The following is a 9752-nucleotide window of genomic DNA, read 5'->3' on the forward strand; positions in this document are numbered from 1 at the left end:
AGAGATTTTGTAAAACTTTCTGTAATTCCTTATTCTGACAAAAAATATTAAAGCCATATTTTCTGTTATATTTGAATATTTCCAATCTATGTGAATCCAGGCAAATGTAATTCAGTATATCAACTATTAATACGCTTTGGAAAACATCTCTTTAAGATTCCTGTTCTTATTAAACTTAAATTGAGTGCTTACATTATATCAGATTAAGCCTCTTTTCTAAACAAACCAATTTTCTCATAAATGCACATTTTAATTTTCTCCTAATATGTAACCAATTTTTGTCAGATATTTAAAGTTTCTTAATTGTATCACATATTTTAATAGACTTGATTAAATTTTATAGCATACATATTCTTTAAAAATATGTTACTGATATTTTTATACATATTTACTTATTGCAATATATTTTTGCTTAATGTATATGTCAAAATTCATACAAGTCATTTATCAATTTCATGAATGTCACATTTACTTTATATACAGTATAGAAACATTAATGCTTAGGAAGATTAACATTTTTCTATATCACGTGAGTTTATTAATCTACTGCTTTTTTTTCTGTCTTCTTAGGGAAAATCTGTGACTAGGTGAATCCTCTAAATGCCCATACTGCCAGAGATGACATTCTCTAGGTAACTTAATCAATTACAGCTTCTTTCTACCTTATTCTTCCCTCTTGTCATTTGTGTCCTGTCCCAAACACGCACATATGGTCCAAAAGTACAATTTACTTCTTAGGCCCTGGATTAGTCAGGATTCTCTAGAGAGGGACAGGACTAATAATAGGAGTTTATTAAGAAGTATTGACTCACGCGATCACGAGGTGAAATCCCAGAATAGGCCATCTGCAAGCTGAGGAGCAAGGAAGCCAGTCGGAGTCCAAAAACCTCAAATGTAGCCTACAGAACAGCTTGCAGTTTGTGGCTGAAGACCTGAGAGCCCCCGGAGAACCACTGGTGTTAAGTCCAAGGGTCCAAAAGCTGATGAATTTGGAGTCCGACGTTCGAGGGCAGGAAGCACCCAGCACAGGAGAAAGATGGAGACCAGAAAACTTAGCCAGTCCAGTCCTTCCATGTTCCTCTGCCTGCTTTTATCCTAGCCTCACTGGCAGCTGATTAGATGGTGCCCACTCAGATTGAGGGTGGGTCTGCATCTCCCAGTTCACTGACTCAAATGTTAATTTCCTTTGGCGACACCTTCACAGACACACCCAGGAAGAATACTTTGCATCCTTCAGTCCAATCAAGTTGACACTCAATATTAACCATCACATGCTCTCAATTTGTCTTCTCGTATAATCTAATGCTCTTTTGTTAAGCGCGTAAGAATTTATAAATGCAATGCTTTTTTTATGAGTTGACCACTTCATCATTTTGTAAAGTCTCTATCTTCCTTCATATTCCTTCTTCCAAAGCCCACATCACCTGATTGGTATTAATATTACTACTTGAACTTGTTTTTGATAAGTGTTTGCGTGGTATATCTTTTTTCATCATATTCTTCTTACCCTATCTATGTTTTTCTAATTAAAATGGGTACTCATAGACTACATATTTTGATCTTGCATTTGTACATAATAGAAAATCTATCTGTTTTTTTAATTTAGATATTTAGATCACTCATATTTAATGAAATTATTTATATGGTTGATTTCAAATGTATCTTTTGTTAGCTATATTGTAGTTGTCTCGTGGGTTCTTTGTTCTTTTACTTTTTCTTTTTGAGACAGAGTCTTGCTCTGTCAGCCACACTGGAGGGCAGTGGCACGATCTCTGCTGATGGCAACCTCTGTCTCCCAGGCTTAAACGATTCTCTTGCCTTGGCCTACCGAGTAGCTGGGATGAAAGACTTTGTTCTGTTTTTTTTTTTTTTTTTTTTTAGCCTGCATTGATTTTTTAAATTCAACTTTTATCTTTATATTGTCCTATTTGATATACTTGTTTAGTGTTTATTTTAGTGGTTGCCCTGCTATATTCAATACACCAAACAATGTATTTTTACCATTTTTGCATTAAAGGGTGAATTATCTTTTACGGTGATTAAACATAAGAAAGAAGTTATATTTTCTTTTTTCATGTTTGTTTACAGTGTTTTTATTTTACATAAATCAGTAACATAGTCATTTCTTATTATCAAGTACTATGTACTATAAATAATTGTATATGTTATATTTTTCTACAACTGACAGCATCAGTAGATTTGTTTATATCTAACAAATAGGTTTGTTAGTAGGTTTGTTTATACCAACATCACCACAACCATGTGAGTAATGCATTGTGTCAAACATTATGATGGCTATGACATCACTATGTGATAGAAATTTGTCAGCTCTGTTATAATCTTATGGAATCATCATCATATATGCATTCCATTGTTGAAAGAAATGTTTTGAAGCGCATGATTGTACATTGTTTTCCACTGTAATTGAAAATACTTTAATATAATTTTTTTACCCCTCTATATCTTTATGTGGGTTCAAACTTTTCCTCTGGCATCTTATTTCTTCTGCCTTAGGAACCTCCTTTAATATTTCTTATAGCATAATAAATTGGCAACAAATTCTCTAAGCTTTTTTTTAATGAAAACCATCTTTATTTAACCTTAATATTAAAATACATTATTACTGAGTATAGGACTATGAGTGGACAGAATTATTTATCAGTACTTTAAAGATTCCATTTCACTGGCCTCTAGCTTATGTCTACCAAAATTACTTTCAATTTCAGCTTTAATACACAAAAAGGTTGTAAGTCATTATTGCTATCCTTATGCCAAAAAAAGCTAGGCAAACCAAAAATCAGCAACTTTTCTTGGAGCCATTGGAGAACTAGGACAAACCGTCATGCTGAAATCTGGAAAGATAGGCACACACAGAAAGACATGAACAAAACCTCCTTACCACCTATAGAAGCCCCTGGAGTCATAAACAGGTAGGAACACTTAAATAGTTATTTTGATAAATTGCTCAAGGCTTATTGTGAACTAAGAGGGAAAAATTCATTGGGGTGCAGCCTTAGGAGAATGAGAGGGATACAGCACTTTCACGAGCTTTACCTCCAAGAAGATCCAATGAAGATCTCCTTACAACTCTGGCATTGAAACAGGAAGAGGCATTATTATGAAATACACTAAAAACCTGCAGGGGAAAATACTTTTCAGGAGCCTCATCCCAGCTGGAGAAAGATAATTCCTCCCATGCCAACCTTCACCTTGTTATTTATATTAAGAAACAAGATCAGAGAACTGAACCCAGTTTTGATACTAATAGTGATACTTTAAGGAAATATATATATATATATAAACACATAATAGTATATACATATATGTATACACACATTACATATATACATATGTATATATGTACATATATAGTACATATATAGTATACACACACATATATACACACATCTATATAGGGAGAGAGAGCTATTATTAGGATTATTATTGTTATTGCTGTATTTTCAAAAATTATGAAGTTTTGTGGTAGCTAAGATTTGTGTATTCCTCTGGTTATCAGTAGGTCATCCTGTTGTTCACATGACCACTGGGAATCTATAATTTAGTTAATTTGGCGAAGTCTTACATGGAGCATGTATTAGGGTTCTTCAGAGCAACAGAACCAAGTATATATAAGATAATAATATATTACATATCATAATGTTATAATATTTATATATTCTAATTCTATCTAATAAGGGATTATGAAGGCTGAAACATCCCAAGGTCTGCAGTCAGCAAGCTGGAAACTTAGAAGAACAGATGATGCAGTTTTAGCTCTAGTCCAAAACATAGAAACCAAGAGAGGTGATGGTGTACATTTCAGTTCAACAGTCAAAAGACTTGAGATCCAGAAGAGCCACTTCTTCAAAGCAGGGAAAGACCAATGCCTCAGCTCAAGTAGTCACTCAGGAGAGGTTCCTTCTCACTCAGTCTTTTATTCTAATTGGCCTTTAATTGATAGGATGAGTTCCATCTACATTAGGCAGGGCTATCTTCATTACTCAGTCTACTGATGCAAATATTAATCTTATCCGGCAACACCCTCAAAGACCCACTCAAAATAATGCTTGATCAAATGTCAGGGCACCTTGTGGTCCAATTGAACCGACACATAAATTTAACCACCACAGAGAGAAACAATTGCTAAATAATTACACAAAATATAATCATTTCAGACTCAGTTCAATTCAATAGTGGTGAAAATTAATGCCTCTTTTTGGAGTCTTTTATTTCTGGATTTGACAAAATCAATAGCAAATGCTTCTCTATCTGGTTAAAACTAACCTGGTCTATATTTAGCTTTCCATAATTTGTTTTATTGGTCACACTAATTACTGTGAATCTCCACAAGATATATTGTTCTTACATATTTCAAGAATTTGGCCTTTGTCAAAAATAAAAGAAAGTTCGATTATATACTGCAATAAAAAAGTAAAGTTTTAGATGATAATTCTTGTTTCAATAATCAAGTAGATACAATTGAGATTGTTTCAGATTGTGTACCTCAATTAGGATTCATTTCTTCTGACTTTGAAATACAGAGATTCTCTGGGAAATGTTTATTCAGTTTTTTATATTTATTTTATCATCTGCAAAAGAGGGATAATGATAACTATATTGCAGGCTATTTTCTCTAATTAAGTTATTTTAACTGGCCAGTAAAACTTGTATATATTTATCATGTACAACATTGTGGAATGGTTAAATATAGCAGGTACCATATGCATTGCCTCACACACTTATCATTTTGTGTGGTGAGGACACTTACAATCTTCTCTCTTAATAATTTTTAAAAACACAGTGCGTTGATCTCCATAGTCACCATATTGTACAATAGATCTCTTGTACTTATTCTTCTTATCTAACTGAGATTTTATATGTTGAACAATATCTCCCCAACTCCCTTCCTTCCCTACACTTTCCACTTCTATGAGTTTAACTTTTTTGAATTTCACATATAAGTGAGGTAATGGGGCATTTGTCTGTGTGTCTGGCTTATTTCACTTAACATAATGCCCTTCAGTTTCATCCATTTTTTCAAAAATGACAAGATTCTTCTTCTTCTTCTTCTTCTTCTTCTTCTTCTTCTTCTTCTTCTTCTTCTTCTTCTTCTTCTTCTTCTTCTTCTTCTTCTTCTCCTCCTCCTCCTCCTCCTCCTCTTCCTCCTTTTCTTCCTCCTCTTCTTCCTCTTCTTCCTCTTTCCTCCTCTTTCCTCCTCCTCCTTCTCCTCCTCCTCCTCCTCCTCCTCTTCTTCTTCTTCTTCTTCTTCTTCTTCTTCTTCTTCTTCTTCTTCTTCTTCTTCTTCTTCTTCTTCTTCTTCTTCTTCTTCTTCTTCTTTCTTCTTCTTCTTCTCAGGCTCTCACTCTGTTGTGCCCAGCCTGAAGTGCAGTGTTTGATCATGATTCACTGCAGTCTTGACCTCTCTGATTCACTGCAGTCTTGACCTCTCAGCCTCCTGAGTAGCTGTGACCACAGGTACATGTCACCACATTTGGCTAAATTTTAAACTCCTTTTTTGTGTTGACAGGGTTTCCCTATGTTGCCCAGTCTCAGGGGCCTGAGATGGGAAGATAACTTGAGCCTGTGAGGTGGAGAATGTATTGAGTCATGATCATACTGCTGCACTCCATCCTGGGCAACAGAGTAAGAGAAGAAGAATAAGGAGGAGAAGGAGAAAGAGAAGGAGAAGGAGGAGGAGGAGGAAGGGGAAGGGAGGGGGAGGGGGATAAGTAGGAGGAGAAAAGGGGGAGAAGGAGAAAAATGAGGAGGAGGAGAGTGAGGAGAAGAATGAGGAGGAGGAGGAGAAGGAAGAGAATTATTTTTGAAAACATGAATGAACAACATTCTCTGAAATTAATAGACATAATAGATTTCTTGAACTCCCGGGATCAAGCCATCTCCCAACCTCAGCTTCCAAAAATTCAGGGATCACAGGCCTGAGACATAATGCCTGGTCTTTTTTTGAGGATGAATTATATTCCATTGTATATGTAGATCATATTTAAAACATGTATTCATTCACTAATGGAAACCTAAGTTGATTCCATATCATGGCTATAGTGAATAATACTGCAATGAACATAAGATAACATATATATCTGTTTGACATACTGTATCATTTCAGTTGGATATATACAACTGAATATATTCCAACCAGTATTGGGATTTCTGAATCATATGGTAGTTCTCTAAAATTTTTTGAGGAACCTCCATACTGCTATTTTTAGTGTCTCTACTAATTTACATTTCAATCAACAGTGCTAAAGGACTCACTTTTCTCTACAGTTGAAGGCTTTTTCTTTGTTAATGTTTCAATAAAGTAATATAAGACATCTATTACAGTTCTAGCCACATAGAGATTCACTAAATGGTAGTGGTAGGCATTATTAGTAAATTTTAACCCCATATGTTTTCTTCAAAAAACTTGATGTTTATATTCATGAGATTTCAGATAAGGTGACCAAAAGAAGAGGCTTAAGCCACACAGGAATATGCTACTTGGCACATTAGGAGACTTTTAGAGTCGAGGAATATCTAACCCAGGCTTTTCCCCAAAAAATCCGAATATGGAACTTAACCTTGATTTATCTAAAATTATCTATTGAAGACTCTTACTGTATCTATAATTTTGTCATACACAGGAAATTAATAGGGTATATTTCTGGCCAGTGTACTATCTGGACTCCCCTTCTGAGGCTCATGCCCTTGAAATGATGCTCTGAAACCAAGAGAATTCACCCTCTCATCCAGGGTTCATGATGTTACAGAAAGTTTGAAAAGAAGGGAATGGAAAAAAATTGTAATATTTATTACAATGTTTAGAAATTTAATATTTTTCACTAGTACTGACAGCTTCAAAACTTTAAAGACAATTAGATTCATAAATTGAAGAGAGTTTGGCCATTTAATGATGTATGCTTGTTATTTGCTCTTTTTTATTGTATTACATTGATATGCAAGAGCTTATATAAACAAAGAAAATGTTTAATGAATAATATAACAAACACCCATGTATTTGCCAACTACTTCAAGAAATAGACCATTTCATGTCTTTAATAGCACTTTATTCTTCTTTTGCCTCTCCCTAAGGAATCTCTTTTCTCTTGTCCTCTCTCTCTTCCAGTTGTCTTAAACTCCCAATTCCTGCCAAGAGTGCTTTTATAACTATTGTATTTATCATTCGTTTGATTATTTATTTATTTCTTTTGAGACAGAGTCTCACTTTGTCCCCCAGGCAGGAGTGCAATGGCACAATCTCGACTCACTGCATTCTCTGCCTCCCAGATTCAAAGTGGTCCACCTACCTCAGCATCCCAAGTAGCAAGGATCACAGGCATGCACTGCCACATCTGGCTAATTTTTGTATTTTTAGTAGAGACGGGGTTTTACCATGTTGACCTAGCTGGTCAAGAACTCCTGACCTCAAGTGATCTGCCCGCCTCGGCCTCCCAAAGTTCTGGGATTACAGGCATGAACCACCACGCCCAGCCTCTTTGCTTTCTTAGGAAAAATGAACTTTGTTTTTACAACAACTATATTGATGTGTAAATGGTATACAATACACTGTAAATATTTACTGTGTACACGTTGATATTTTGAAATATCTGTACATATATAGACATACATGCAAATATGCATGTACACACACATGTGAAATTATCACCACAATAAAAAAAAAACATATCCATCACACCCACATTTTCTCTTCTGCTTTTGTGATACTTCCATCCTTCTGCAACCCTCATCACCAGGCAAGAAGTACCCTGCTTTCTATCACTTTAGACTGGATTTTCTTTCTAGAATTTTATATAATTGGAATTATTTAGTATGTATTCTTGTTTTGTTGTCCTGCTTCTTTCATTCAGTATAATTATTCTGAGGTTCTTTCATGTTGGTATCTGTATCTCTTTTTATTGCAGAGTAACATTTCATTGTATATACCACAATATTACTTATCCTTGATGGGTTATGGATTATTCCCCATTTTGGCTATTATAAATAAAGGTGCTATGAATATTGGAATACAAGTCTTTGAATTATTTTATACTATATTTTGGATATCTTTGGGGTAAATACTTAGAAATAGAATTGGTGAATAATTTGGAAAGTGTATGATTAATTTTTAGAAAACTAGTAATCTTTTGAAAAGTGATTGCACTTTTTTACATTCCCACAGGAAGTTTACAAGAGTTCTAGTTGTGGCATAGACTTGACAAAACTTCTACTCTAAGCCTTTTTAGTTTTAGGCATTCTGATAGGTGTGTGGAGGTACCCCATTCTGGCTTTAATTTGTACTTTTTAAACAGCTAATGATGTTGAGACTCTATTAATGTGCTCATTTGCCCATCAGGTATTGGATAGTTTTTTTTTTCCTTTATTTAATTGAGAGGGATTTTATAGAATCTATTCTGGATGCAAGTAGTTTTTCAGATATAGGAAATATTTTCTCCCGCTTTGTACCTTGTCCTTTGATTCCTTTAACCATGCTTTTCAAAGATCAGAGGCTCTTAACTTTTAGGAACTTCACATTATCAACTTTGATTTTTCTGGATGATGCTTTGTAAATTATATATAAGAAATGTTTCAGTGACTAAAGGCTGTGATAATTCCTGCTACATTTTATTCTAGAAGTTTTGTAGTTTTAGATTTTTATAAATAGATCAATAATTCTTTTTGAGTTAAATTTTTATTGTTATCTTGTCTGCACATTAATATCCAATATTCTCTAACAAAAAGTTTTGAAACAATTATTCTTTCATTAATGAATTGTCTTTACACTTTTATAAGAAATCAATTGAGCATATGTGTGTAGAGGTGTTTCTGGAATCTCTGTTTTGTTCCATTTGTTTAGTTTTTGATATTTGTGCCAACACACACTGTCTTGATTACTAAGACATAATAAACCTTGATCTCAGGAAGCGTAGGTCCTCCAACTTTATTCTTTTCCAAAGCTTTGTCTATTTGAGATCATTTGTATTTTCATATGAACTTAAAAAAAATTTGTTTTTGAGCCGAAGTCTCACTTTGTTGCCCAGGCTGGAGTGCTGTAGGCTGATCTCAGCTCACTGCAACTGTCGCCTCCCGGGTTCAAGCAATTCTCCTGCCTCAGCCTCCTGGGCAGCTAGGATTACATTCACGCCACCACGCCCAGCTATTTTTTGTGTGTGTTTTTAATAGAGATGGGATTTCACCACGTTGGCCAGGCTGGTCTCGAACTCCTGACCTCAAGTGATCCAACCACCTCGGCCGTCCAAAGTGCCAGGATTACAGGCATAGGCCCCCGTGCCTGGCCTCAAATTTAGGATCAACTTACTGATTTCTACGATGACTTCTGGGGTCCTAATTGAAATTCAGTTGAACATATAGATCAATTTGTGGAGAATGTATATCTTAACAATATAGAGTCTCCTCAAACACAAACATGGTTATCTCACTTTTTTTTTTACATTTAAAAAATTTCTTTCAACAATATCATATGGTTTGCATTATATGAATCCATCTTTTGTCAAATTTATCCCTAAGAATGTTATATTTTTATGTTACTGCAAATAACATTATTGTTTAAATTTTAATTTCAGATTGTGGTTAACATAAAATGCAATAGAGTTTGTATATTAATCCTTCATTTGCAAACTTGATAATATAACTTATTAGTCTAGTTTTTTTTTTTTTTTTGATAGGCTCATTGAATTTTCCAAGTAGGCAATCATGCCTTCCATGAATAAAGAGAATTGTACTTTTCCTGTACAGTC

The sequence above is a fragment of the Macaca fascicularis genome, chromosome 7, assembly GCF_037993035.2.
Source record: "Macaca fascicularis isolate 582-1 chromosome 7, T2T-MFA8v1.1".
Taxonomy (NCBI): Eukaryota; Metazoa; Chordata; class Mammalia; order Primates; family Cercopithecidae; genus Macaca; species Macaca fascicularis.